General features: G+C 38.3%; 1 long non-coding RNA gene across 2 annotated transcripts in view; it reads left to right on the top strand.

The window, feature by feature from the left end:
* LOC107195323 overlaps positions 1-25,769 on the top strand; it is a 435,673-nt gene that overhangs the window by 191,840 nt on the left and 218,064 nt on the right. For both annotated transcript variants that reach the window (XR_003044793.1, XR_003044794.1), the window contains one exon: positions 10,105-10,200. This is a non-coding gene — a long non-coding RNA (uncharacterized LOC107195323). The remainder of the gene's footprint in view (positions 1-10,104; positions 10,201-25,769) is intronic.

Here is a 25,769-nt window from a genome sequence, read left to right as displayed (position 1 = left end):
ATTCTTTTATACCATGACTTACATGTTTTTAATTTGGATTGCTCTCTTGGTCAGCAGACATATCACTAGATATTTCAGGAATATCACTGAAATATCACTAGGTATTTCAGGAAGACTTCATGGTAGGTATCATTTCTGAGTCCTTTGATGACTAAGAATATTCTTGTTGTCTTCACACATAATCACTAGTTTTTTATTCAGTCTCCTTTCAAAACTTTGTGGACTTTGCCCTGTGACTTTTGCCATCTAGTGTTACTGAAATATTTGTGGTCCCCAACTATTTTTTTTTTTTTTTTTGCCTCGATAAGTAGCCTTTTTCTGCCTGGATTGTTCTATTAACTTTTAGCCTCAAAATCCAAAAATTTTATCGAGGTATTTCTAGATGTTTGTCTTCTCTCATTTTTATCTGTAATTCTTGACCTTTTTCAATTTTAATATTCAAGTGTTCCCTCCAGTAAGAATTTTTTTATCATGAAATCTTTAAAACACATTGAACATAATAAAATCTTTATAATGCACACCCCTATAGTACGACTCAGTTTTAGGAAGTCTAAACAGTTTGTCACATATGGCACAAATAATTTGTAATAAACTATATTTTTCAAGCTATAGTTAAAATGTCTTGTGCATCCTTCCACTATCCCATTCTCCTTTTAAACCTAAATGTAAACACTATTCTGATTTTGCATCTGTCTGTCTTATATATTTCTGTATACTATATACACATGAGTTCAAAAATATGTTGTTATTTTGCATGTTTTAACTTTAAATACTATGGAATGGTATTCTTTCTTTTCCTAGACTACATTATATCTCTACTGGGGTGGGTACAGCTCTCTCTCATTCAATTTAATGTGCTATCCCTTTTCATTATGTGAATATGTTCTCAATTAATTTATCTTTTTGTTGTTGTTGTTGATGGACTTTAGGTAGTTTCCAGTTGCTTATGAATATAAATAATGCTGCCGTGAATATTCATTCACGAGTCTTCTGGTGCACAGATGTGAGTTTCTCTAGATTTTGTACCAAGAAGTAGAGTTCCTTATAATAGGCATGATGACTCTCAATAGTAGTATTAAGGAGCTGGTTCATACATGGTCCTTACTGTGTGCTAGACAGTATTCTAAATATTTATATAAACTCATTTAAACTCTCAGAATAACTATGAAGTAGGTAATGTTTGCTATTCATGCTATTCACATTTTAGAATGAGGAGACCAAGACACAGACATTTCCAGGTTTTTCTTTTACTCCTAGGGATATGTTTTCTTACATTGTTGAGAATGCCCCAATGCAGCTTTAAATAATCTTTGTCAGACTTAAATAATTTTTATCAGACAAAAATAATTTTTGTTAGACTGTGTCAGACATTTTGGTATTTTTCCAAGTTGGATATCTTTTCAGAAGATTTAAACCATTGAATGGTCAGGAGCAATTGTCTTGTCTTACTAATTTTTATTTATTTGAACTTTTGGCTGTATTTTTCTTTTAGGGTATCTCTTTAGGACAGTAGATAACTCTTTGATTTTTAAATCTATCCTGAGAATCTGTCTTCAAACAGGTTAATTTAATCCATTTATATTTTGTTGTTACTGTTAAATATTTATATGTCTCAATAAAAGACCTTTTTCGATTTATTTTATTTTGTTTTATTTTATCAAGGACCTTCTGATGATCTCACTCAGTTATTGCTGCTAAAATTTTGACTTCTCTTCTTGCCAGATTATGCCTTAGAGTGAAAAATCCAAAGTGCCCAATAGCTTTCCTTCCTTTAAGCTCAGCGAGATCCTTGCTGTCACTCCATGAGAAGCAGTGTTCTCTTTGAGAGCCACGTGCCCTGTATCTGCAGAGGCCAGAGGTGCATGGACAGAGTCCAGATTCTCAAGTGGGTCACTGGAAGTAATAATAAGACAGATCACTCCTTTAACCTCTGTTCCTTGAGCCATATTTCCTACCTCTTGGGGATGTAGAATCAAACAGTAATCGCTGATTTCGAGGATACACTGCATCCTGGAGGATGGTGCTCCTCTTTCAGAAGGGTATTGTCTTTGAGATGACACGTCACTATGCTCTCAACAGATCGTTCCATCACTCTATTAAGACAACAGCTTCAATAGAGCAGGCACTGTCTATTTTTTGTCTTCCATCCTCGTACTGAGCCAACCCCGTTAGCTTCTCCTTCCTCTTCCTATCAGTCACAAAAGTCCCCACGTGCACAAGGCGGCTGGTAGATTTCACTCTGCCTGTGACTTTCTGGAACGAGCCTGTCTCCTCACTAGGATGTGAGTTCCAATTAAGAGGGATTTGTTCGGCTCATTGCTGAACCCCCAATTATTCCAGCAGTGTCAGCGCAGTAACTGCGGGTTGGAAGAGCGAATGTTGTCCATCGTGAGTGGAATGCATTCGTTCCCATGTACTCTTCAGGAGCCAAACTCCCAGCTTCCACCGCCCGCTTCTAACCTGGAACCGATTCGGCACTTAGTATTTCTGTTCCATTTGGTGTTCCATTAGGTAGTTACGTAAATTTTTATTTCTATTATATCTTTTGGATTTCCTCTTGTTGCAGTTTATTTACTATTGGTATTCGGAGAGGGAGTGCACATAGCATAAGATTACTGCACGATCTTGATCGGAAATTTTTTTATTTTATAATTACTTTGACAAGTGTTTTTTCTTCATTCGCTGTTTCTCTTTATTGGAATGGTTATTGCATATTTGGACTTACATCACCTTTTTCAGGATTCTTTAAATATGCTTATCATTTTGCTTTTGTACCCGTTTCCTCTGACTTGGGGAAGGCATTCTACCCCTTGATTTCTAATTCACAACTCCGGTTCGGTAGTATTCAGCCTCCCATTTCCTGCCTTTTTCTTTATTTTTTAATACAGCCATCATGGTTTTTTAATCTGCTGTCTTTGCTGATTTTAGATTGCTCATTATTTATGATTGCTCTAGTTCCCTAATAACGATTAAATCTTATTGCATAATTAATATGTACCACATATATTTTCCGGGGCATAAGTGATTTATTTCATTGAAAATGCACAATAACCCTATTAGGTAAATACTATTATCATCCCATTTTACAGGTAGCAAAATTGAGACAAGACAGTTTTAGTAATTGGCCAGTGATCATGAGTAGCACATAAGTAACAAGGCTGTGAAAGGAGCTTGTTGAATGATCCCAGAGTCTTAACCACTCCTCACCAATGCCCGACAACAGGTGAACAGTTATCTTGAATTTTCTTGAGACAGTGCATTAGAAAATGTCTAGTTCATCCTCTCTCTCTCTCTCTCTCTCTCTGTCTCTCTGTCTCTCTGTCTCTGTCTCTCGCTCATCTCAATTGAGAAAGAAAGATCGTGTATGTGTGTGTGTGTATGTATGTGTATAGTTAGTATTGCCAACTGACATCCTTTCTCTCAGAATTTGTAATCTCTCTTCAAACCAATACTCCACACCTAGTAGTAAACCACAGAGAGAGGAGCTGTGGCTTTATTGTCGAGTCGTGTCATAGTTCAGATCTCCAGCAACTTGTGGAGCAAAGTGGGGAGTGAGAACAGAAGAGATTTGCAACCAAGGATTCCGTTTCTGTGCTCGAGGTTTTTTCTTTCGTATTTGATGTGGTAGTCGATGGTCTTCCCCCAACTCACTTGGCTCTTTGAGGCCCCTATAACTTCCCAGTAGGCACCTCGGCTACAAACAAAAATTGAGCAAGCATCATTTGGGTTTCCCTGAAGCATGTCCTGTGGTGCCTTTTGCACTTCTCAGGCCTGATGAGACTTGACCCACGGCCTGTTGTAACTTAAGGGATGTCGGTGGTGTTCCGTCCACCACAGGCCCTCTCAGCAAGCTGTTGTTTCTCGTGCAGGTAGCAGATGATCAGGATAGTGCTAACCTTTGATCCAGTTCCATTTGCAGGAATTTCGCAAAGTTTCTGGTGTGGACCTGGAGTATTTAGTCTTCAGCAAAGAAGACAATTTTGTCCTCTCTTTAAAAATGGCATTTTAGTAGGAATTTAGAAAAAAGGCTAGGAGAGTTCGACACATTCGTTCAGATTTGCTCTTTTACCCAGAACCCTAACTAGCATATTACAAGTTTCCGTTATATAACAGTAAAAAAACTAGACTATAACTTTTGTAATTTTCCAGACACAGTGTTCTCAAGTTTTCATTTAATAGTTACATCCATGCGATAACAGCAGATTTTGAGTTTTGGCAAGGGCCTTGCCAAAACTGTTCATGGAAACCCGGTAAATTCAGCAGCAGACATTATTAGGAGGGTTTATTCCTGGCAGAGATGAGGGCCTGAGTCTTGGCGGAAGGGCAGAAGGGAGAAGAAGCTCACTTAAACTGTCTGTAAACTGGCTTCATGGGAAAGACTGTGCTGAGATGAGCAATTCTATTTAGAATGGCTGCTGCTCATCTTTCTACCGACAGCAACATGAAAAAGCAGATGTAGCATTTGAAGGGACATTCTGCTTTTCAAACTCTAAATGCTTTCACACTCCAATATTCCCAGTGAACCCGAAAGTCAAAGAAATAATCACCTTGAGATTCTCGTATAACGTGAAGACCCGAAGAAGGTCAAGCACCTGACGTGGATCAAAGAGGAACCCTCCCCCGCCCGCCCCCCGCCCAGGCAAAGCATCATATAAATTGGAAATTCTGCTGCTTCTGTTGTCTTCCATCTAGTCTCTTGCTTCTTTGCTAAATATCAAAGATATTTATGCTTAAACAAATGTTGTCTCCCTCTCAGTGCATCCTCTCCTTCTGGCAGGGAAGTCACCATGCTGCATCAGTGGCACTTTCCATGGCAATAGACCGTGATGTCAGAGAGGCGGTGTCAAGCAATTAGAGGTTGGAGGTGCCACCGATGGGAATCTGAAGCTCCAAGGATGGTGATGAGACAGGGCAGTCGTGTAAAGGAAAAAGCATCTCAGTAAAGACTGAGTGTCTAATGTGTGCCCTCGGAGGTCTGCTGCTCAGAAGGGGTGATAGGAAGTGAAGTCAGGTGAGGGGAACAGGGGTGCGGCGTTCAAGACAAGATCTCAGAGAAGTGTGTTGATGAAGACAGTTTGCAGAAGGCCGCATCCAGATGGCTGGCGCTCTGCCACAGTCTGTGGCTTTGACGCTTCACAGGTGTTCCCTAAGCCGTAGAAAAGAGAAGCTCCGGAGACCCACTGTTTCTCCCGGACAGAGACAAAGGTGTCAGGACAGACACACAGCAAACCCTGGTTTCCTCTCTCACAAACCAGGAGCGTGGCAGCTTTCACAGTTTCTCTGCTTTCAAGGAAAGAGCGACCTGACATCAAGACCTTTTGAGACCTGAAAACTGAGGATGCTGTGTGGAGAAGGGCACCCTCAGAGGGAGTTAGGTTTTCAGCAAAAACTGCCAAGAAAGGACGACGGGTAGTGGCCCCTAATGTCACTGACAGAAACAATCCGGGAGTGTTTTGAAGTGGACTCTTAAACTCTTGGCCCGTTCTTTGCAGGTCCTGAATTGCATATGCAAAGGATGAAACCAATACTGGTGAGAAATCATGGATGAAGTTTTAAAATACACATTTCAGTGATACAGTATGGATAAATTTGGGCTGCATATGGCTTCTTATGTAAAGAAAAATTTCTTCTCCTTTTAGTAACACATTGTCTGCTGCCTGTGCTTAGCACCTTCTGCCATATGCTCCTTAAAACAAGCTGCTGCAATTCAAGAACTAGTCCTAGTAATTAAGATCAAATGAGCCAGATGAAGAAAGTGAGCCGGGTGAACCACATGCCCACGGAGCTCAGCCTTTTTTATATTTAAAAACAGAAAGGAAAACCGTTTGCCAATAGACTCCTCAGAGGGTTTATAGGCAGTACACACTCAGGATTATTGTTAACATTTACGCATGTATTTTGAATTGTCCTCGGCCTGGTCGATGAGCTCCATGGAAATATTTGCCATTGGACCCCAGGGCAATCCTATGGAATACAAATAGTGGCACTCAAGGCTCTCAAAGAAGCACTACGCAATATAATATGGAAGATACTACACAAGAGGTGGAGAGTAAGCCCTTAAACACCTTGGAGGTAATTGGCTTCGCATCCTTATAAATAGAGAGGCAGATGTCCTGAGAGGGCGCATATCTTTCCTGTGGTCCCTGAGCTGGCTAGAGACAGAGCCCCGATTAGAACGTGGGGTTTCTGACTCACCTACTAGCCCAGCGGTTCTCAAACTTGAGCGTGCATCAGAAATTCCTCGAGCGCTTGTTAAAATACAGATTTTAAACTCTGGCACCACCCCCAGAGTTTCTCATTCAGCAGGTCTGGGTCAGAGCCCCAAATGTTGCTTTCCACATAAGATCCCAGTTGAGGCTGATCTCCGTTCACTAGTCTGGGGACCACACTTAGAGAAACACTGGGTTTAGCCCTTTCTTCTTCACATTGCGGTTTCTCATTGTGTGGTAGGACCTATATCAGAACCACCTGGGAGCGGGGATTGCTGATTAGAAATACAGATGATTGGGTACATCTTCGAGTTACGGAATCTCTGGAGGCGCGATGCTGGCGTCCCCATCGTACACAATGATCAGTTATCCCCGCGAATTTCCATACACGTCCAAGTTTGAAAATCCCACTGCCTGACCGCATCGCTTCCCTTCGAAAAGTCAGAGAGTGAACTCAGTGAGATGATAAAATTCACAGTTGTCTGACTTTTACTCCGTCTTCTCAGATTTCTCAGCAAATGACCAAAGGAGTGAAGAAGAATTTAAAAACTGACATCCAAGATGGAAAAATAATAAAGGTGTCATCCTATGCCAGAATTCCTATGATTCTTTTGGTGAGATAGTGTGCAAATGAGACTCATTTGGGCAAGATGTTGAAGAGATCTCTTAGCATCTAGAGAAAACAGGGTGAGGAGGGAGACAAAGTTACAGCAGAGCCCCCACTAATATTCACTGACATGAGGGACAGCTGATGTCAGAGTGTAACATGGGAGGTCCCATCTCCCACTTGGGGTAAATTGCATTTTATGGCACCCATGTGGAGAATCTTCGTTTCCATAGTGACGGCCCGCAGAAAGTCAGCTGTGCGTGAGGACATCGTGACATGGGTAGACAGAGCACCTTGTGAGTGAAGATGGTGAAGGGACACCCTGGAAGTCTAGGGAGAAATTTGAGCACCAACCCAATAGCTTTGCTTGGTAACGATCACAGGGAAAAAAAAACTGCTCATAGATATGATTCCTTTGCTTAGGGCTCCCGAACTGCTGGCTCTATCCCTACTTACAGAGTGAGTGATGACTGAACTGAAAATGACATTAGTCAGCCTTGCAGTGTAAGCCTTCAAGGACGGTTATAACTGTCCCTGGTTGTGTTGTGACAGAATTTAGGGAACGTACTATGGCCCGACAAGTAGGAAGGCCTGAGTCCGATGAACTTTTCCAGCTTCTCTCTGGGCCCTTAGAATTCTATACCAAGCCGACTGTCAGTCATGCATGATAAAAATGGATATTCTAAGGCATTCATAATGAAACCCATATGTACCCTTCCAGAAAATATGGCATATTATAGACAACCAAATAATGAGCATGACAAAAGAAAAATTCAACAGAAAAATGGGCAAAAGGATAAATGGGCAATTCACAGAAGAAATAAAAGTAAGCATAGGAAAACATCCCTAGCTTCCCTAAAGAAATGTAAATTGAAACAATGAAATGCCAACTTTTTGCCCACTGTTTCTGCACAATTTTAAAATGTGAAAACATCGAGAAGGACATGAAGAAATGGTCATTGATACTCTTTTGGGGGGATTTTAGGTTTTTGGAATACAATTTTAGAATACAATTTTACAGTAAGTATCAAAAGTCGTAAAAATATACCTTGAACTAATTATTCTAAATTATAGTAATTCTAAACATGCACTAATAGAAGAGATATAAAAATATTTATAGGTAAGGATGTGTATCATGGCATTGTTTATATTGGTGAATAGTTTGGAACAACTGAAATATACATATATAACATGGTTAAAAATTTTATGTATATTTAAAATGCACTACTGTATAGTCGTTATTGAAGAATATTTAAGGACATTAAATGTACTCACTATTTTTAAAAGATAGTTTACCAAATCATACAATAAGTTTACATAGAAATTCAATATATATCAAAGAAAAAGAACTAGAGACATACGCACCAAAGTGTTTTATTTTTTTCACATTTTGTGCAGTAAAAACGTTGTCTCATTAGTTTAAAAATGTTGTTGGAAACAGTCAATGTCTGGTTATATGCGTTATTCTGCTTTATTACAAGTTGATATTATGTAGCCATTAAAAAGGCAAAAAGCAACTTATAGTTATTGAAATAGAATAATCACAAGATTAATTGTTGGGCAAAAAAGGTAAGACACAAAACAGTTGGCCTGTGACTATGTTAAGAAATAAGAACTTAAAAACAAGGCACACTTAGGTAACACTGGCTCTCCCCTCACTTCAAAAACATAGAAATGGTGAATAAAATATAGTAACCATAATTACCTTCTATACATACCAAGCTCAAAAAAGAAAAGAAAAGAAAAGGCCCAGGTGCTAGAAATTAAGAGGACATGGAAATCAGGTTACTAGGCCCACAAACTGAGGAAGGAGACGTGACCCGTGGAAGTTCTAGGCATAGAAACGGGTTTAAAGGTGTTGACAGTGTGGGGCTAGGCCATGTCACCGTAAGCACCCCCAAGGCAATGAGCAGAACGTGATATCCCTTCGTCATCTTGGAACTGGTGCCCCTTTGTGCATAGGGTATAAATGTAATACAGAATAATATAAAATGTCCATATAAAACTTTTGTGACATAAAATTTAAGACGTGGATAGATTATAAAAGTAATATAGAATAGTACAAAAGCTCTATTGTATACAATATAAAAGCTTTAAATTAGAGGATCAAAAATTGTGCCTTTACTCAGGATTATGGATAAAAATATAAAAGTGCCCTCAGAGTCGAAACTCCAACTTGTGGCATATGCAGGTGTGGAGTCTTAGTTTATCGTGACTCACGGGTCAGGAATTTCAAGCTGAGAAATTAACCTGTAACGGGTCCTGGACCAGTGAGCTTCCTGGGGCAGCTGACAGAAGTGGAGGTAAAACCATTCTTTTAGGACATTTCCGTAACCCAGAGAACCAGGGACTCCCTCAGACACTTCGAAAACAAGAGGTTACATCCCAAGAACTGGGGAAAAGAGGATTCTGAAAGACTAAAGAGCCTTTGATATGCCTAGGACATTAAGAAAGTAAGTAAATTGCAGTGATAGATTGGGACACTTTGACAAACAAGATTTGCACATAAGAACATATAAAATGCTAGATGTTAATAGGGCCATTGAAGCTTTCAAAATGTGGATGAGAGACAGTTTTAAAATTGGTGAACTGGAATATATCCTGAGCACATTTATTACACAGAATATAGTCCCGAAACATTATTAAAAGACATGGAGGTCAGAATAAGAAGCTAATTCCCCGAAGACAGAATAGAGTTAGGGGGTCAAAGAGAAAATGGCTGAGAGTTTTCTAGAATTAGAAAGTGGCACGAAACATCATATTAAAGAGTATGATAAATAAAGACAAATCTACATCTAGACTCATCTTTGTGAAGTTGCAGCTCACCAAAGGCAGACAGAAAATTTCATCATCAGCATGGCAAATGAGAGAAAAAAGAGACACGATAATAGAAAACGCAAAATGAATTTAACTCTATCAGTAATTACATTTAGAGCAGAAGTCCTGAATAGCACTCTGCTCCGGGAAGGGGTTTGTGTCTGTCTTATTAAAACCTGACAGCCTCCCATGTGGGTCTTTGGCTATTCAAAGAAAACAAAGACTTCCAAGTTATTTCCAGTTACATTGGCCTCCTTCTCTTCCGTCACCAAGATCACAAAGGGCCTTGACAATGTGTAGTGGGTCCTGATGACTCAGCCTTCCCCACCGGAGCTGCGAACAGCGCAGGAAGCACCGCGTGTCCTTAGGTGGTACCTGACGCACAACAGGCATGTAATTAGTGTGTGTTTAGAAAAAGCTGCTGAGCAGTAACCTGAAGTTGACATTTTTTTTGTTCATTCAACTTTAAAGGAAAGAGACCTGCAGCTAAATTTGAAACGATGGACAACTTGACCCCAAAAAGGCCTTGCTGCGATCTGAAATCCTGGTGGCTGTCTGAAGGGTGAGGTAAGACCACGGTTATTCCGTGTCGTCTTCGCTTCCATCACAGATTTTACCCTGTCAGTAACTCAGGCTCAGAAAAGGATGCGCAGAAACCCATTTTCTTAATTGAGCACAATGACATGCTTTTTGCATAACCTCTAGGAAAAGAGGTAAGAAAGCCTTCTGCCCTTTGTGGGCATGTTCGAAAGCTCGCTGGTTTGTGAAGAGGAAAAGGTAAGTGAAGTGGATTTAAAAGCACTGAACGCTGAAGAACGTAGCTGCTCCGATGCTCTTTTCTACATAAAATTGTTTTCATATTTATATTCATATGTGTGTGTAGATTTCACATCAGCTGGTAGCCTAGGATCAGAGAGCAAGATTATTTAAGGCAATCTTTGAATCTCAAATGCGAGGTCTCAGGCCACTTATATTCAGAGAACAGAGTAGATAGCAATAAAACAAACACGATAGGAAGAAATTGATGAAACCAAAAGATGGTTCTTTAACATTGGTCAGTGACATTGATAATACTCTTCTATCAAGAGTATCTGAGTAAATCGTAAAGGTAATTTAAGAACTTTGTACCCAGATTTTTTTTGCAATCACCTATATAATTCATCTCAACAATTAAGACATGAGCTCGTCCGGTAAAGTCGAGAAATAAGGTTTTCAAAGAATAAAATATAAAATCATAAACTCTTAATATTGTAGGGCTATTTTATTACTAGATTTGTTGGAGCCTGAGAGACGGAACCAAGAACAGGTAAGTTTTGACCAGGGAAAAGTTTTGAGAGGTTCAGAGAATACATAATGTCCATTTTTCATGAATAAAGGTATACGGTAATAGGAAGAATTGTATTTTATGCTGAAAGATGATACTAGTTGCATTTCTAGAATGTTTTCTCCTCTTGGGACATTTGGATAAATATGTGTAGATTGAAGTGCGTCTTCTCTTGAGCCATATTCTTTCATCTTTATTCCTTAATGTACAATATGATGCAAATGGCTCCGTCTCTCTATAGTCATAAACACAACTGTAGAGCGATAGAGAAGTAAGGCCACTACTCAGAGCGGTTGGATAATACTGTGTGCAAGGCGTGGGATCACACTTGCATCTACATCTACACACCTAGGCATGTGCAGATGATAAGTCTCCAGATGACTGTCTGTGACATTTCACTGAAGTTGAGCAAATGAGATGGTCACCAAAAAAAAGACATCCTTTATGAAAACCCTACTCTGGTTAGTGAGTTGTATGGTGGCCTTACGGAAGCTGTTTGGGCAATTGGAAGCCTTCAAAGTCTCGCTGCCCATCAGGGTGTTGTAGAAGTGAACATGTTTGAGCCTCAGAGGAACCATGTGTAAATGTCAGCCTACCCCAGGAAGTGTGTCTGAGGCTGGAAGTGGAACCAGGTAGAGAGCACAGGTTTCTGTTTGTGAGTTTCCTGGGCAGTAGAATGGTTAATATTGGCATAAGACCCTAGGCCCTGGCTCTTACTCATTTCCCATTGATCCTAAATTTCTACCAGGTACTTGTATCAGGTTTGTAACAGTTTTCTTTGTCTAGAACTTGGACTGAAATGATCTGATGCCTCAGATAGGAACCAGTCTGCTTGGGTTGGGCAGGTCTAAAAAAATTGTTTAAATTTTACTTTCGAAACAATAATTTTTAAACCACTACCTAAAGCCGAGTGACAGCTCTGCATCAGGAGGTGATAGAGATCTGTGCGTGTGGGTGTGTGGGGGGGAGCGGGGGATTTCCTTAGCAAAAGCATTGTTTTAATTAAAAAAGTCATGATTGAAATCTTCACTCTGTACCCAAAATAAAGACAAAGTGAACAGTGGGAGTAACGAATGAATTAGTGAGTGGAAAGGTGGTGAGTGCGAACACTATAAAAAGTATATTGACTGACATTTCTTGGAACATTCATAATGAGAGTGAATGAACAATTCTTCTGTTTTCCTCACGTCCTTGATTTACTCCAGAAGAAATGAGATCGGAATACTGTCATGGGTAAAGGAATCGTTTTTAGATTTATCATAATTGTGATCATTTGTTAATGTCTGTGCTTATTCTTTCGGAACCTGATATGTGATTGAAATCTTTAGTCCCTCCTTGCTCTAAAGTGGTGGGCATAAAGGATTAATCCCCTTATATGGCTCTGTGATGTTCTCTTTCAGGAAAGACCATGAAAATTATTCAAAGAAGACATGTTTAAAAATTCCTAACATAGCTCAAGTTCTCTGTTTGACATATTTAGAGTTTCATGAACACACTATGTTGCGAAAGGAAATCACAAACTTTCTCCATTCCCAAAGAGTTCTTTTTTCCTACTTTCCTATAAATTTAATTTCCCTCAAATTCTACAAATCACGGTCCCTGAAACTGGCAGTTATTTCTAGTTTTTCTCTTTTTCTCACCCCCACACCAATCAATCAATCCCCAACACTTGACGATTTCTCCTTCCAGTCTTTCTTAGGTTGGTCCTCCCACATTGTCATTTAAATTTATTACCCATCATCGCATTTGAAGAATACGCAAAGCCCCAAAATGGCATTCCGGCCTCCAGGCTCAACCCCACTAACCTGTCCGCTACAAAATAATTAAAGCAAATTCATTTTCTTTATTCTTCTTTATTATTTTTTACATAGCTTCCCAATTAAAAAACCCTTACAAGTCTTCCCATATCTTTTATCTGGTCATTCACGGTCCTCCATGGTTAGATCTCTCCTGCACAGGCAATAAAGAAAGCCATGCATTCTTTCTGAAAAGAACTGATTCTGCGATAAAAGTGTTATTTCAAGAGAAGTAGAATCATCTCAGTTTGCAAGCGCACTTCACTATAGAGAGAAACAGGAGATAGGGGCTCTTGCTTAGGTGTCTACAGCAGTAATTCAGGCAGGGGGAACAAATTTGAACTCTAGCGGAAGCCTTAAGACTGGAAAGGAAGAGGTCTGATGTGGGCCGAAAGAGAAATGGAGACATACAAATATCAGGTGTTGTATAGCCCATGTATCTAGCAAAATGATAAAAATACTAACAGAATATAGAAATGGGAAGAAGAGCCAATTTCAGGGCTAGGAGAAGAAAATTCTACTTGAGACATTGAGTTGGAGGGGTACAACCAAATGACAACGGCTACTAGGTAGTCCAGGAGTGGAACTCAGGTGATGGAACTTGCCTGTGGATATAGACCTTAAGTCACCTCCATGGTTAAATTGTTGAGTGTGGATGAGTTTTTCTGTAGGGAGAGTATAGATAAAGGAAAGCAGAGTTAATGAAGACTAATTTTGCAAATCGCCATAGTTAGGGAGTTAGGGAGATTAAAAAAAAATTGGAAAGGGGGAAACAGTGAAGGACAGAGAACACTGCATTATGGTGTCATAGAAACCAACCAAGTGATGAGCATTAGAAGAAGAAGCTCACACTGACAATGTCAAGACAAAGGTAATGAGCAGCCGAGATGGCATGAAATTGATGATGGAGCCATCGGTGTCCTCCATGGAAGCATTATCAGCCCAGTAATAGGGAGGAAAGCCACACTTCAGGATGCTAATAATGGGTAGTGAGGGAATGAAAACTGGGTTTTAAGAAAATGGTCAGTGAACAAAAGGAGAATGAAATGGTAGCCTGAATGTTCATGATGGTCATGCTTTTGGGTTTTTTTCCAAACCAACAGAGATCTGAGCTTATATCAAAACAAAAAATGGAGGAGAGAGAAAGGCTATCGATGCCCCCAAAGTAGGGGCTCGTGACAGAAAGGGTGACGTTAGAGGGGACTGACTTAGAATGTAAGGCAGATGCTCTACTGAACAGGGTAAGAGCATAGATTTAGGGGCGGGGGGGAAGTGAGTGTCAGGTGAGTAAAGGGTAACATCAGTTGTTAGAACGAGAGTGATATGGAGGATTTGAACAATCACTTGCTCTGTGTACTCAAAGTTTAAAAAGAATCCAGTAGAGTTGTTAGAGCAATAATAAAAGCCTAGTTGAACTCAGTGACGTGGCTTTCGGATGACAAAATTCAAAGCAACCACGTAACTGTCCACAAACATTTACTGCTACCGCATCAATTACTATATAGCTAATTAATTCACAAAGATTGATGAAGATAAAATTAGGATAGTGAGATACTGGAAATTTTTATTTCTGATCCTACGCACTCACACTCAACGTGAGCCAAGGCCCTGGTTGCCAATGGTTTCTACCGCTGCGATTCCGAAGAAAGCTGTTTCTCATTAGTCAATTAGATCAAAAACACATTGTTACTTTCAACATTAGCAAAAGCCACATGGTCTGCTGCAACAAAGCAGTGGATTAGGGAGCATAAAATCTTTACAAACTAAGCAAGGCAGTAGGAATAGTAAGTGCTTCCTCTCGTGCACCTTCGGGTTCTGAGAATCGCTTTTGCTTAAAAAGTAGAATTGATTCTGAAGAAAAGTGACTGTTCTTCAGAAAGACCAGAAAGTGAGACATAGGTGAAGTAGAGATAGAGCTACATGAGAGAAGCATGAGAGAAATCTGGGAAAAGTAATAATATGCTGAGGAAAAAAAAACAATTTAGGAAGTAGGAAACCAGTAACTGTTGTGATTAATTAGCTGAGAGGCCGAAAAACAAGACAAAAACCCCCAAAACCCCAAGAACTGGAAATCCAACCAAGTTGGATTTCAGTTGAAAGGAGGACCATTTTCCCACATGCATTTTTCTCTTTATTAAATAAAAATCGAATTGAAATTTGCATGTAGCTTCCCAGAATACATCTGGGAATGTCTCCAACCTTGTTCTGTCACTCACAGAGTCATTGAACTATTTCACAGCATACGTTTGCCTTTCACTTAGGTTTATAGTAAGCTGGGTCATCACAGAAGAGATTTTTCCTGTATCTTTGATCCCTGAATGTGGCCCATTCCAGAGGGGACATGTGTCTAGGTACTTAAAGACAAAGAAATTAACCTGAATTCATTTTGCTGTAAGCCTAATGACATATGTGATATGTGTAGCCTCTGGTTATGAAAACAACATGATCACTGGTGTCTGATCCTTCAACCACAGGTTGAACCACAGATGAGACACCAAAAGACCCTTTCTCCTGAAAAATTTCCTGAGAAATTATTGTCATGGAAATCAGTAGAGTACTTCCTAACAGAACATTACCGTCAACATTTTTTGGGTGCTGGAGTCAAGGATGGGCCATTGGATTTTACCGCATGAAATCCACTTAACACTATGAGTGTCTTTTGAAAGCAGCTATACCAGTGGCTCAGGGTTTGAGCAGTAACGACACCAAGTAGAAAGTCATTATGATTTCACTTAGATACATGGCAGGGAGCAACATTAGAAAAGAGACGAGGCACAACTCCATCCAGAACCTAGAATGAATGATGAAGCAAAAACACACCTCGGGAGTGAGCATACAGGTAGTTTTTAAGAGGCTAGAATGATCCATGTCTAATTGATTAGTTATATAGATGAGTATGAACTCATGGTTATCTTAATATAGATACAAATTATTACATATAGGAATAATTCATACATGTATATGTACACATTAGAATATACACATCTATTTCTTTGCTCTGTCTTCTGAGGTACTAATAGCAATGAGCATATTTTGTGTCCAGATCTCAGCTTCTAATGACATTCTCCAGTAAAAGGAACCAGGACTCCTTAGAGAAATGATTGCTTATAGAACTGAGGCAAGGAATATACGAGGTGATCCTGGAGCATCTTACGGTACCAGAAAACAAGAAAATACTAAAAAGAAAACCCACAATGATGGAACATGTCAAAGGTACACCGGAGCCAGCTGCAAGCACTCCCAATGGCAAACGCTAGAACAATTTGAACAGTAAATATGTATATAAGCATTGTAGTTTAACCCTAAATGTAAAATAAATACCCATGAGTCCATATTGATATAAATGTATGATTGAGTAAATAAATAAGTGAATGGAGATAAATCTCTCATGCAAAATAATTTCAAATAATTTATATAGCTACATGATCTTGTACAAGGGGAAGCATGACTCTCCACTCCTTAAATGTGAGCTGGGCATAGTGACTTCCTTCCAAGGACTATAGAGTGGAGAAGGGGGTGGGGAATAACTTTACAGTGGGAAAACCTGATAGACACTACCTCATCCAGGTAATCAGTCATTAGGGACGGTAGATGAGGTTGGTAGAAATGGGCTGTGTCAAACTATTCATTGTGGGGTGTGGTTTCTGTTCAATGCTATAGTAAACAGTGTGACAGACATATAGACCAATGGAATAGAACAGAGCCCAGAAATAACCTTTGCATGTATGGTCAGATGGTTTTCAATAGGAATGCCAAGACTATTCAATGGGGAAAGAACAGTCTTTTTAACACATGATGCTAAGAAAACTAGGTATCCACAGGCAAAAGAATGAATTTGACCCCTTACCTAACACCATATACAAAAGTGACCTCAAAATGGACTAAATATCAGATTTAAAACCATAAAATGCTTAGAAGAAAACATAGGGAAAGTTTCATGACATTGGATTTGTCAATGATATCATAGATATGGCATCAAAATCACAGGCAGTGAAAGAAGAAATAGACAAACTGGACTTCATAAAAATAAAGTACTTTAGTGCATAAGATCAACCATATTAACAGTTAAAAAAAGGCAACCATAGAATGGGAAAAATTATTTGTAAATCACATAGCTAAAAATAGATTAATATCTAGAATATATAGTGAACTCCTTAAATTGAACAACAAAAAACAACCCAGTTTAAAAATGGACAAAGCACTTGAATAGACATTTCTCCAAAGAAGATATACAGTGGCCAATAATCACCAATAACCTCAACCAAATCAGTCCTTAGGGAAATGCACATTAATACCACAATGTGATACCACTTCACACCCATTAAAATGGCTTTTAATAAAAAAAACACACACTATATATATTTTATATATGTGTGTGTATGTGTATATATATATATCAAGCCCTTTCTCTAAAGTCCAATGTGATAATCACTAGCCACATATGTCTATTAAAAATTAAATTTAAATATATTGAAAGTTCATCCTAGCCACATTTGAAGTACTCAGTACTTACGTGTAGCTCGTGGCTAACGTTTTGGGTAGCACAGGCAGAGAACATTGTCATCATTGCACAAAATTCTTTGGGAAAGACTGCCCTGGAGCCAGTCACTATTTTTGAGGAAGTACAGGGATAGAGAAACAAGCTATATGGCACTATGAGGTTATATGGCAGTTACCAAAATTCAGCATGTGAGAAATTCTGCAGAACAAGTGACTCATTCTTTTCAATAAATAAATGTCATAGCAAAAAACATAGAAACAATCATTGTCATACAGTAAAGAGTTTTAATCAACGAAACACAATTTGTGTACCTTGTTTAGATTCTGATATCAATAAAAGTCATTTATGAGACCACAGGCTACATTTATATTGGGCTGTATTTTAGTTACTATTAAGAGATTATAATGTGTTCATCATGTATTAATTTTGGTAGAGCAATAAGGGGATTGTGGTTAGATTTTAAACATCTCTTAACTCTTAGAGCTATGTTCTTAAACATTTATAGATGAATTGAAAAGATAGCTGGGATTTGTTTTCAAATACTCTAGTGCTTCTCTCCTACCCTCTCTCATTGTAAGTAGAGTAATCGATAAAACAATATTGGCTAAATGTTGATGATTGTTGAAGCTCAAATGAAAATCAAAAACTCTCATGATATATTGTTAAGTGAAAAACGCCAAGTTAGATAACTGTGCAATGCAATCTTGGTGTGTATCATGTGAATAGGAGCAGAGTCTTGAGGACTGTATAGCAAAGCACTGACAGTGGCTGGTTTGAGAATGATGGGATTATAAGTGATTTATTTTTAAGTTTAAGACTGTTATATATTTCCAAAATTTGCATTTATTATTTTTAAATTAGAAAAATAACGGAGTTTAAAAGCAATAAAAACACCAGATGTCATAACAGCAGACAGATGTTTAGAAAGTATGGCATTTCTTTGGATATGAGAGACACCTATGATTGACATCAAAGTTCCCTGACTGATGACACGTTAGTACAGTATCTAGAAAGTTATAAATGTTGACCTAAAATTATAATTTAAAAGACACAAAGCTGTAAGATTAATTGTATACCCTTACTTGGTCTTGTGTTATACATTCTCTTTTTCTTGATTAATTATATGAGTTGAGAGAAGAGAAAATGTGGTTCATAAAAATAGAGACAATGAGAGAAACAACAGCTAAGGACCACAGTCTGTGTTTAGTTTATACTCTTTTAAGCAGCATGTTTTATTTGTCCAGCTGAGAAAGAGTAGTTTTTATCTTAGATGTTTCAAAGTGGAGGAAAGTGATAAAGAGCAATACTCTGTTTTAAAATAGTTTTCCCCCATAAAAGAGGAAGCCTGGACAGACATCATATCTTCATTTCTACTTGGGGGTTTGTGTTAAGTAGGTAATGATCCCTGACTACGTAATGTCTATTATTTTGACTGTCACTCAACCATCATATCACTCACTATGGATGTTTACCAATATTAGAAAATCCACTAAAAATTTACATGTGCTAATCACAGTAAGCCGAGATGTACAAAAATATCAAAACAACAGTATGTTCTGTGAAGGATAGGGTTAGTGTGAAAAAAACCCCGAATATTTGAAGAGTCTTGGCTATTTCATTGTGTGTACTTTTCAGAACAATCAGGGGAAATACATATGGGAAAACTTAGAGCTTCTGAGTGTATTGGTCACCATCTCATTTGTTTCTTAAATCTTGTCTTCTTTCCTTAAAGATCAGTTTGTAACTAATGAACCACCACTAAGGATAGAAGCAACTTATATATCAAGAACATTTGTGTTTGTAGAAGTTTCCCACATGTAGACTTCATTAAAGTGTAACTTGATAGCTCAAGCAAAGCAAGGAGCTAAGTTATTTTATCTAGGCAAGTCAACAATTTCATTCCAAAGAAAAGTAATTTGAAGCTGATGTGCACACACATTCCTATATGTAGAGAGAGAGGTTACATTCTCTGCATGTAAACCTACTTGTATAAATTATACTGCATTGATTTTCCTGCTATTTTTATTATTTTATTTCTAGATTCCTCAACAATTTTCTTACTAAATTTGATTCTAAATTTTTTCAGTTCTTTGAAATATAGATGAAGACTTCAAGGTGTCACCGCAAAGAACATTATATTTGAGAGCATAAAGATCTAGTTCATTCATTTCAAAGGAAAAATTTTATGGGGACTTATTTCTTGGGAAATTTTACATTCTAAAATGAAATTATGTTAACATTTCTCTTGAGTTTCGAGTGGTATAATCTCAGGTGCACCATTCGGATGTTTGTTCACACCATCAGGTCATTTATGAAGACCATTTTTAAAAATAACTCTAAGAATAATCTGTCATAGCATCCTAGATCAGGAGTAAGACTCCCAAAAGTATTTCTTGAGTGAGTTAATGGCTTGAAGATTTCCTTTTTCAATCATAATTGCATGAGGTATTCAAAGCCTTTCTTGTACCCTAGAATCGTTACATGTATGAGCGACCGGACCACTCCAGTAACTTGGAGTTAAATAACTCCCTCCTGCCTTGAGTAATGTGTAGACATCAATGAAGACAGGAAATTGTCTTCAAATTTTGCCCAGAGTTGAGCCTGGCATTCCCTGGAGAAAAACATAACTGAAGTTTTGTTACTTATAGAATGAATGTGCTTTATTATAATACCTTTTATGTATTTCTTTTAACTACTTCTTGGAGGTAAAATTAAGCCATTAGTGCATATTACCTGACAAATCGCACTTTTTTTTTTTTTTTTTAATTTTTAATCATGAATGGGATTCCAAAAATAAGGGTATGATTCAGGTTGGATTGCCTTCTGTTTTTATTGAAAGGTTTAATTTTCTTAAAAATTCAATAATCGAACTGCATGGTAAAAAGAAATTGAATAAAGTTATAATTATCCTTTGATTAATCATGCTAATTAAGATCCACTCTTTATAAATCCTTTGATTTAAGCTGGTTTCTATGGAATCAGATAATTTCTTTCCTTTTTAGTCAAACTCTTGAAAAAGTTGGGTGATGCTTACATACCTAGCAACTTTTAACATTCAAAATATTTATGACTACTGAGATAAAGACTTATGAAAGAAAGGAATTCATTAAGAATGTATTCATTATGACTAAAATGCAATAATCCTTTATTGTTATTGCTAACCCAGCCCTAATAATATTATAGTAACATTCCTTTTTATTGCTCGTTGACTGTAGTCTCCCAATGAGACCACTAGAAAAACATATTAATCAAGCGAAACTAAGTTTGTCAAACTTACTGTAGTAAGAAAGAACACCACCTTGTAGATAGGCAGGCGAATGGATGAATGGATGGATCTCAGTAGTATATCAGATGTAGGAAATCAGGAGAGAACACATAGTTTAGAAGTTTGGGCTCAAGTGGCTTAAAGCAAGTTTTTCAAGGTGGACAGAAAATGGGACTGGACAAATTTATGACATAAGTAGTTAAGATTTGTGGATACAGCAAGATAAGAGTTTTTTTCCTCCCAAGTCTTGATAAGTAAAGCTCACTTTCAGGAAAGTGAGCTGTTTGCTCAAGTGAGCAACCTATTGTCCCAGTAGAAGAGCTGTTGCCCACGGAAGCAAATTGTTAGCCTGGATAAATTGCTTTGCAAGAATTTCTTGAAGCAAACAGTAAAGTAATATATTGTTTTAAGGTTTTATATTCCTGGAATAAACTGTCAAATCGTGCTGACATAGGTGGCCCCAATTCTTAGTCCCAGAAGATAAACTGTGTTGATATAGATTGTGTTAGTACTTAACCTTGGCCCATTGTTCCTTCTATCAGGCTGTTCCTAATAACACCACCTTTAATAGCCCCTAGAATTAAGAAGCGGAGAATATGTATTCATGTTCAGGTTTAAGTCTTAATTCAGTTTGCCCCATTCATTAAATTTCCTTCCATGGAAGAGCAGAAAAGCTAATAACATGTTGGCCATCCGAGGCTGCTCATTGTTTGCTTATCCTAGCTGTCAGGCTGCTGTTTCCTTAACAAGAAATGTAGTGGGACATATATTTTATGCCATATCACATCACAGCAAGAACTGAACGTGGAAATACCTAGCCAGATGTTTCGCCTCCTAGGGAAGAGCTTCACGGGATGCCAGCTCAAGCAAAACTGGAGTGCAGTCACTCCATTCTAATGGTTCTGGAGAAAGCAGGAAAAAGGATGGCGAAGGCAGAGGGAATGGCAGGAGTTGGACACCCACGGCTTGAAAAATGGCCTGAAAGGGAGTTTTCTCCATTCATGAAATAACAAGGCTACTTAAAGGAATCCTTATAAATAGAGGTGAAATTGCAATGCAGAGTATGAACTGTTAGGATAAAAAAAAAAAAATACCACTAGTTCTGCTACTAAAGAGAACATTACCAAATGGAAGGACCATTCCTTTTGAATGCCATGCTGGACCGTAGGGAGACGGCGTGGAGCACACTTTGTAGTCAAGACTGAGAGAAGGAAAATTGGATGGGGAAGGATCATAGGAAGACATTAAAGGAAGTATGGAGAGAGAGAGATGAGAGAATGTGTTCCATTTTAAGCAACCTTGCAGATGCTTTAAGGCACTGGTTTATTCCGTTTCTGTTGGCAGACCTTTTGATGGCATGGCACCTCACCCTGTTACACCCCAATTCCCAAAAGCTGTTCCATCCAAAAGTTAGGATTTATTCACGAGAAGTAGCGTTGCTCACCAACTATTTCTAAAACTACTATTAATAGAGCCCCCCAAAGCACTCCTGTCTGCCGAACAAGCCACAGAAATAGTCACACACTGCAATCTGCTACGGAAACTTGTCAATTAAAATAATGGATCTTTAGTCACAAATCGTTATCACAGTTTGACTTTAAAGTGAATGGATGAAGTATGGTAAGGATAGAGGAAGGGCGATGACAAAGAAAAACTTACCAGATGATTCTAGAATTGGCTGGCTTTCATAGAGGACTGGGGAGGGATGCAGAGAAAAGAAGGCAGGTTATTGTTGGGTTGAGACTGGCTCACAGGTATTAACTCTTAGATCAGAAGACCTAGGAATGCTAAAGCTTCTTAGTATTTATTTTTTAATAAAAATAGTTGAAGTACAACAGACTTATATATGTTATGTATAAGGATACATGCGGACGAAAGTTCATAAAAGCCGTGTGTCAATGTAATTGGCACCTAGATAAAGACTAGTCATAGTCACCTAGAAACCCCCTGTTTTCTCCCCTCCAGTCCCAGTAACCCTGATTCAATCACTTTTTTGTCTCCTATTTCCATCGATGATTATTCCTTGCTTTTATGCTTCCTCTAGATGGGATCATATCCTGTTTACTCTTTGTGCCTTGTTTCTTTTGCTCAGTATTGCACTGAGACTTATCCATATTATCCCGTGTCGTTTATTCATTCTCACTGCTGTGTAGTATTGCATCTTGTAAATATGCCACAATTTATTCAACCGTTGATGGGCATTTGGGTGGTTTATAGTTTTCGGCTGTTACACATCACACTGCTGTGAAAATTCTAATCAGCATCTTTTATTGAACATCTACTCTCCTTTCTGTTGGGCGTTTTGCTAGAAGTAGAAATAGTGGTTCATAGGAAACCATGTGCACATTCAGCTTTGGTAGGTTCTGCCAACCTCCCAAAGTGGCCGTGCCAGTTTGCACTCCTCCCAGTAGAATACGAAGTTCGGGTTGCTCCATGTCCTTTGCAAACAATTGGTATTTTCTGTCCTTTTTTCATGTCATCTTGTTTATATGTGTCATCTCTCCAATCATGTCTAGAATGTTAGCCTTCTCTTCCTTACGCATAGTCAGGGCACCCAGTCCTTGATGACTGCAGGGTGGTCAGGGGCCTCTTCGTCACAGCAGAAGGACCCTGATGTGGTGAGATAATGCCAAAGTTCTGCAGGGTAAAAGTGGGCCGACCTCCAGGAAGCCGAGCCCATTTTCTTGTCCTGAAACTGAATATACCTGTCACAGTACTCTGGTCATGAAGTGTGGGCCAAAATTATTAACTTTACAAAAAGGGAAATTTATACACTGAGGCTCGATGGCAAAGACCATCCCTTTTAAATGCATATACATGTGTTCATCTGTGGTGTTTTTCCCCAAGGCTACATTGGTTGTATATTATGGGATTGTGTGTGCACTCCTAAAATGGTGACATCCTAGATGCACTCTGTTTAATATTTTATTGCGCAAATTTGTTCATCTTTAAATCCATTTACTTATTTGTTCAATTCTTCGTTATCCGACTTCCCCACGAGAATACATTTTATATGAAGATAAACTGTGTCTGCCTGTTCACCTCTCTATATCTAGTACCCTGATATGTCTCTGGCACAGAGTAGGCACTCAATAAACGTTTTGGTGGGAATAAGCGAATGAATGAATGAATGACCACTGAAAGGAGTTTTATGAGCACATAGAAAGATGAAGAATGATATACCATTTAAATTATTAAAATGAGAACATTTTTTATTTAAAACAACTTAATCTGATGGGAACTAGCTTATGTTTAGCAATTTAAGACTATTCCCTTCACGGTGAGATTTTGTGAGCACATAGTTAAAACAAGTCTGTAGACAGCCTCACCAAGTTAGCAAAGCTTGCACGTCAACACAGAGCTAGACAGAATTACAAGAGCACATTCTCTAGGTTCATTCCTGTCCTATTCCTAGTTATAATATTTTAGTTTCATGTTTCCATAAGTAATTTATCTGCACTATTTTTTTTTTAACACTGTCTTTTAGCGATGGGGAAAACTAATATTTTGATCCATAGAGCAGCTGCTACTTTTTGTCACTATTTTTAGTTCTTATAAGTATTAATTTTAGACACAAAGTGCCGAGCATTATTGCATGCATTTATCACTTACAGTTACATGACTGCAAATCTTAAAGAAGTCATTTAATTGATTCCTCTATCTCTAGGTATATAACCATTCCAGGCACATAGCTCTCTGCCAAATACTTAAAATTTCCATGAACTGAAATAAAATGGCATTACCTCTTTCGGTATCACACTGAAGCCTCCTATCCCTCAGCTTTAGCAACCTTCTTTGTATTTTATCCTTAAATGTGATATTGTAGTTTGAGTTTATCCCTAGCTCAGAAAAGTGGTTTCCCTTTTGAGTTTTAAAAAACCGAAAGGCCTTTCTTTTCCTTCTGGCTCTCTGAAGAGGCTGTACCCTCTGACCCAAAGGCACACTGTCCTGTCTCCTACACAGATATGCTCACTGCGTCTTGCTGCCCTCTCTAATTTGCACTGTAACTAATGTAAAGGTGGATACTGTTGTTTGCAGCCACAGGAATAGCAAATGCAGAGGTGTAGAAAATACTGTCATAGTTGTCGGAAGAAGTCTCTGTCAGCATTTTTCAGAAGAAGGAAACAGCAGGAGCCTTTTATAATGTAACTTTAATTACAGCGGCCAAGCACCCTGGCATAGGCTGAGGGTCTGTTTATGATACACCTGCCAAGAATAATTTGAAATGCCTCAAGACATGCGTTTCATAAGCGGTGTCACCCCCTACAGGTGCTAGCCAGCGATTTTTTTCTTTTCTTCCTCTGTCCCTGGTCTCTGTTCACTCTCGGTCTGGCTACTCAAATACACAGCAGCTTAAAAGAAAATTAAGAGCCATAATCAATGCGGTGAGATTAACAAATCACTTAATAAAGGCACCTTAACTGTGACACGGCTAAATACCTCCAGTATTCAAGCTGCGATCTGGAAATCTAAATTAATAAGATATAAATAATGTGGGTCATTTCTCACCTTCTAACATTAAGTTTGTTTGTCGAGAATTTTATATTTTGAACATGACCTTTAAAAAAGGCAGATCATGAAACCTCAGAAAACCAACCAGCAGATGGCAATATATAGACTTCTCTGAGGCTTTTGGATTGTCTATTCTATATAAGAGATTATTAAATTTGGTTGTAATTTAGTTTGGCCGGAGAAGTTCAAGGGTAAGGAAGTATTTAAACCAAACAAAGGAGAGCCAGCAAGTTCTATCTATTGGTGTTTCCGATATTTTTTTGGAGGTAATTTTACATTTTCTCTAATCCTTGGGGATTATATGTTAGATAATCACCAGCATTATTAATAATTTTCAGTTTCCTATTTTTAGCACAAGCTTTGAAATTTACTAGAAAATTAAACTAGAAATCTTTAAACACTTTGAGCAGATGACCACGTTTAGGGTTTTATTAACAATAACAAAAATGCAGGACAATAATGTTAAACTTCCGGACAAATTTATTTCATGCATACTCTGATGCTTCTATAATCTACCTGTTCTTAAAACAGTTCCAGAAATATTTCCAGACATTTTTTAAATTTTTAAAAAATATTTCAGAATTTTGCACTAAGATTCTGCTAGAGGAATATATGGCTGGTTATTGCAAGAGTTGGGCTGTTTGAACAGAAACTTCAGTGGAAGCAAACGCCTGTGCTTCCAGCCACGGAGAGGCTAAACGCTGTTCTCTCGTCAAACTCACCCTCTAATTGCAAAAA

This window comes from Pteropus alecto, unplaced genomic scaffold (assembly GCF_000325575.1).
Source record: "Pteropus alecto unplaced genomic scaffold, ASM32557v1 scaffold11, whole genome shotgun sequence".
Lineage (NCBI taxonomy): Eukaryota > Metazoa > Chordata > Mammalia > Chiroptera > Pteropodidae > Pteropus > Pteropus alecto.
Note: the sequence above shows the minus strand (reverse complement) of the source record. Positions and strands in the feature narration are given on the sequence as shown.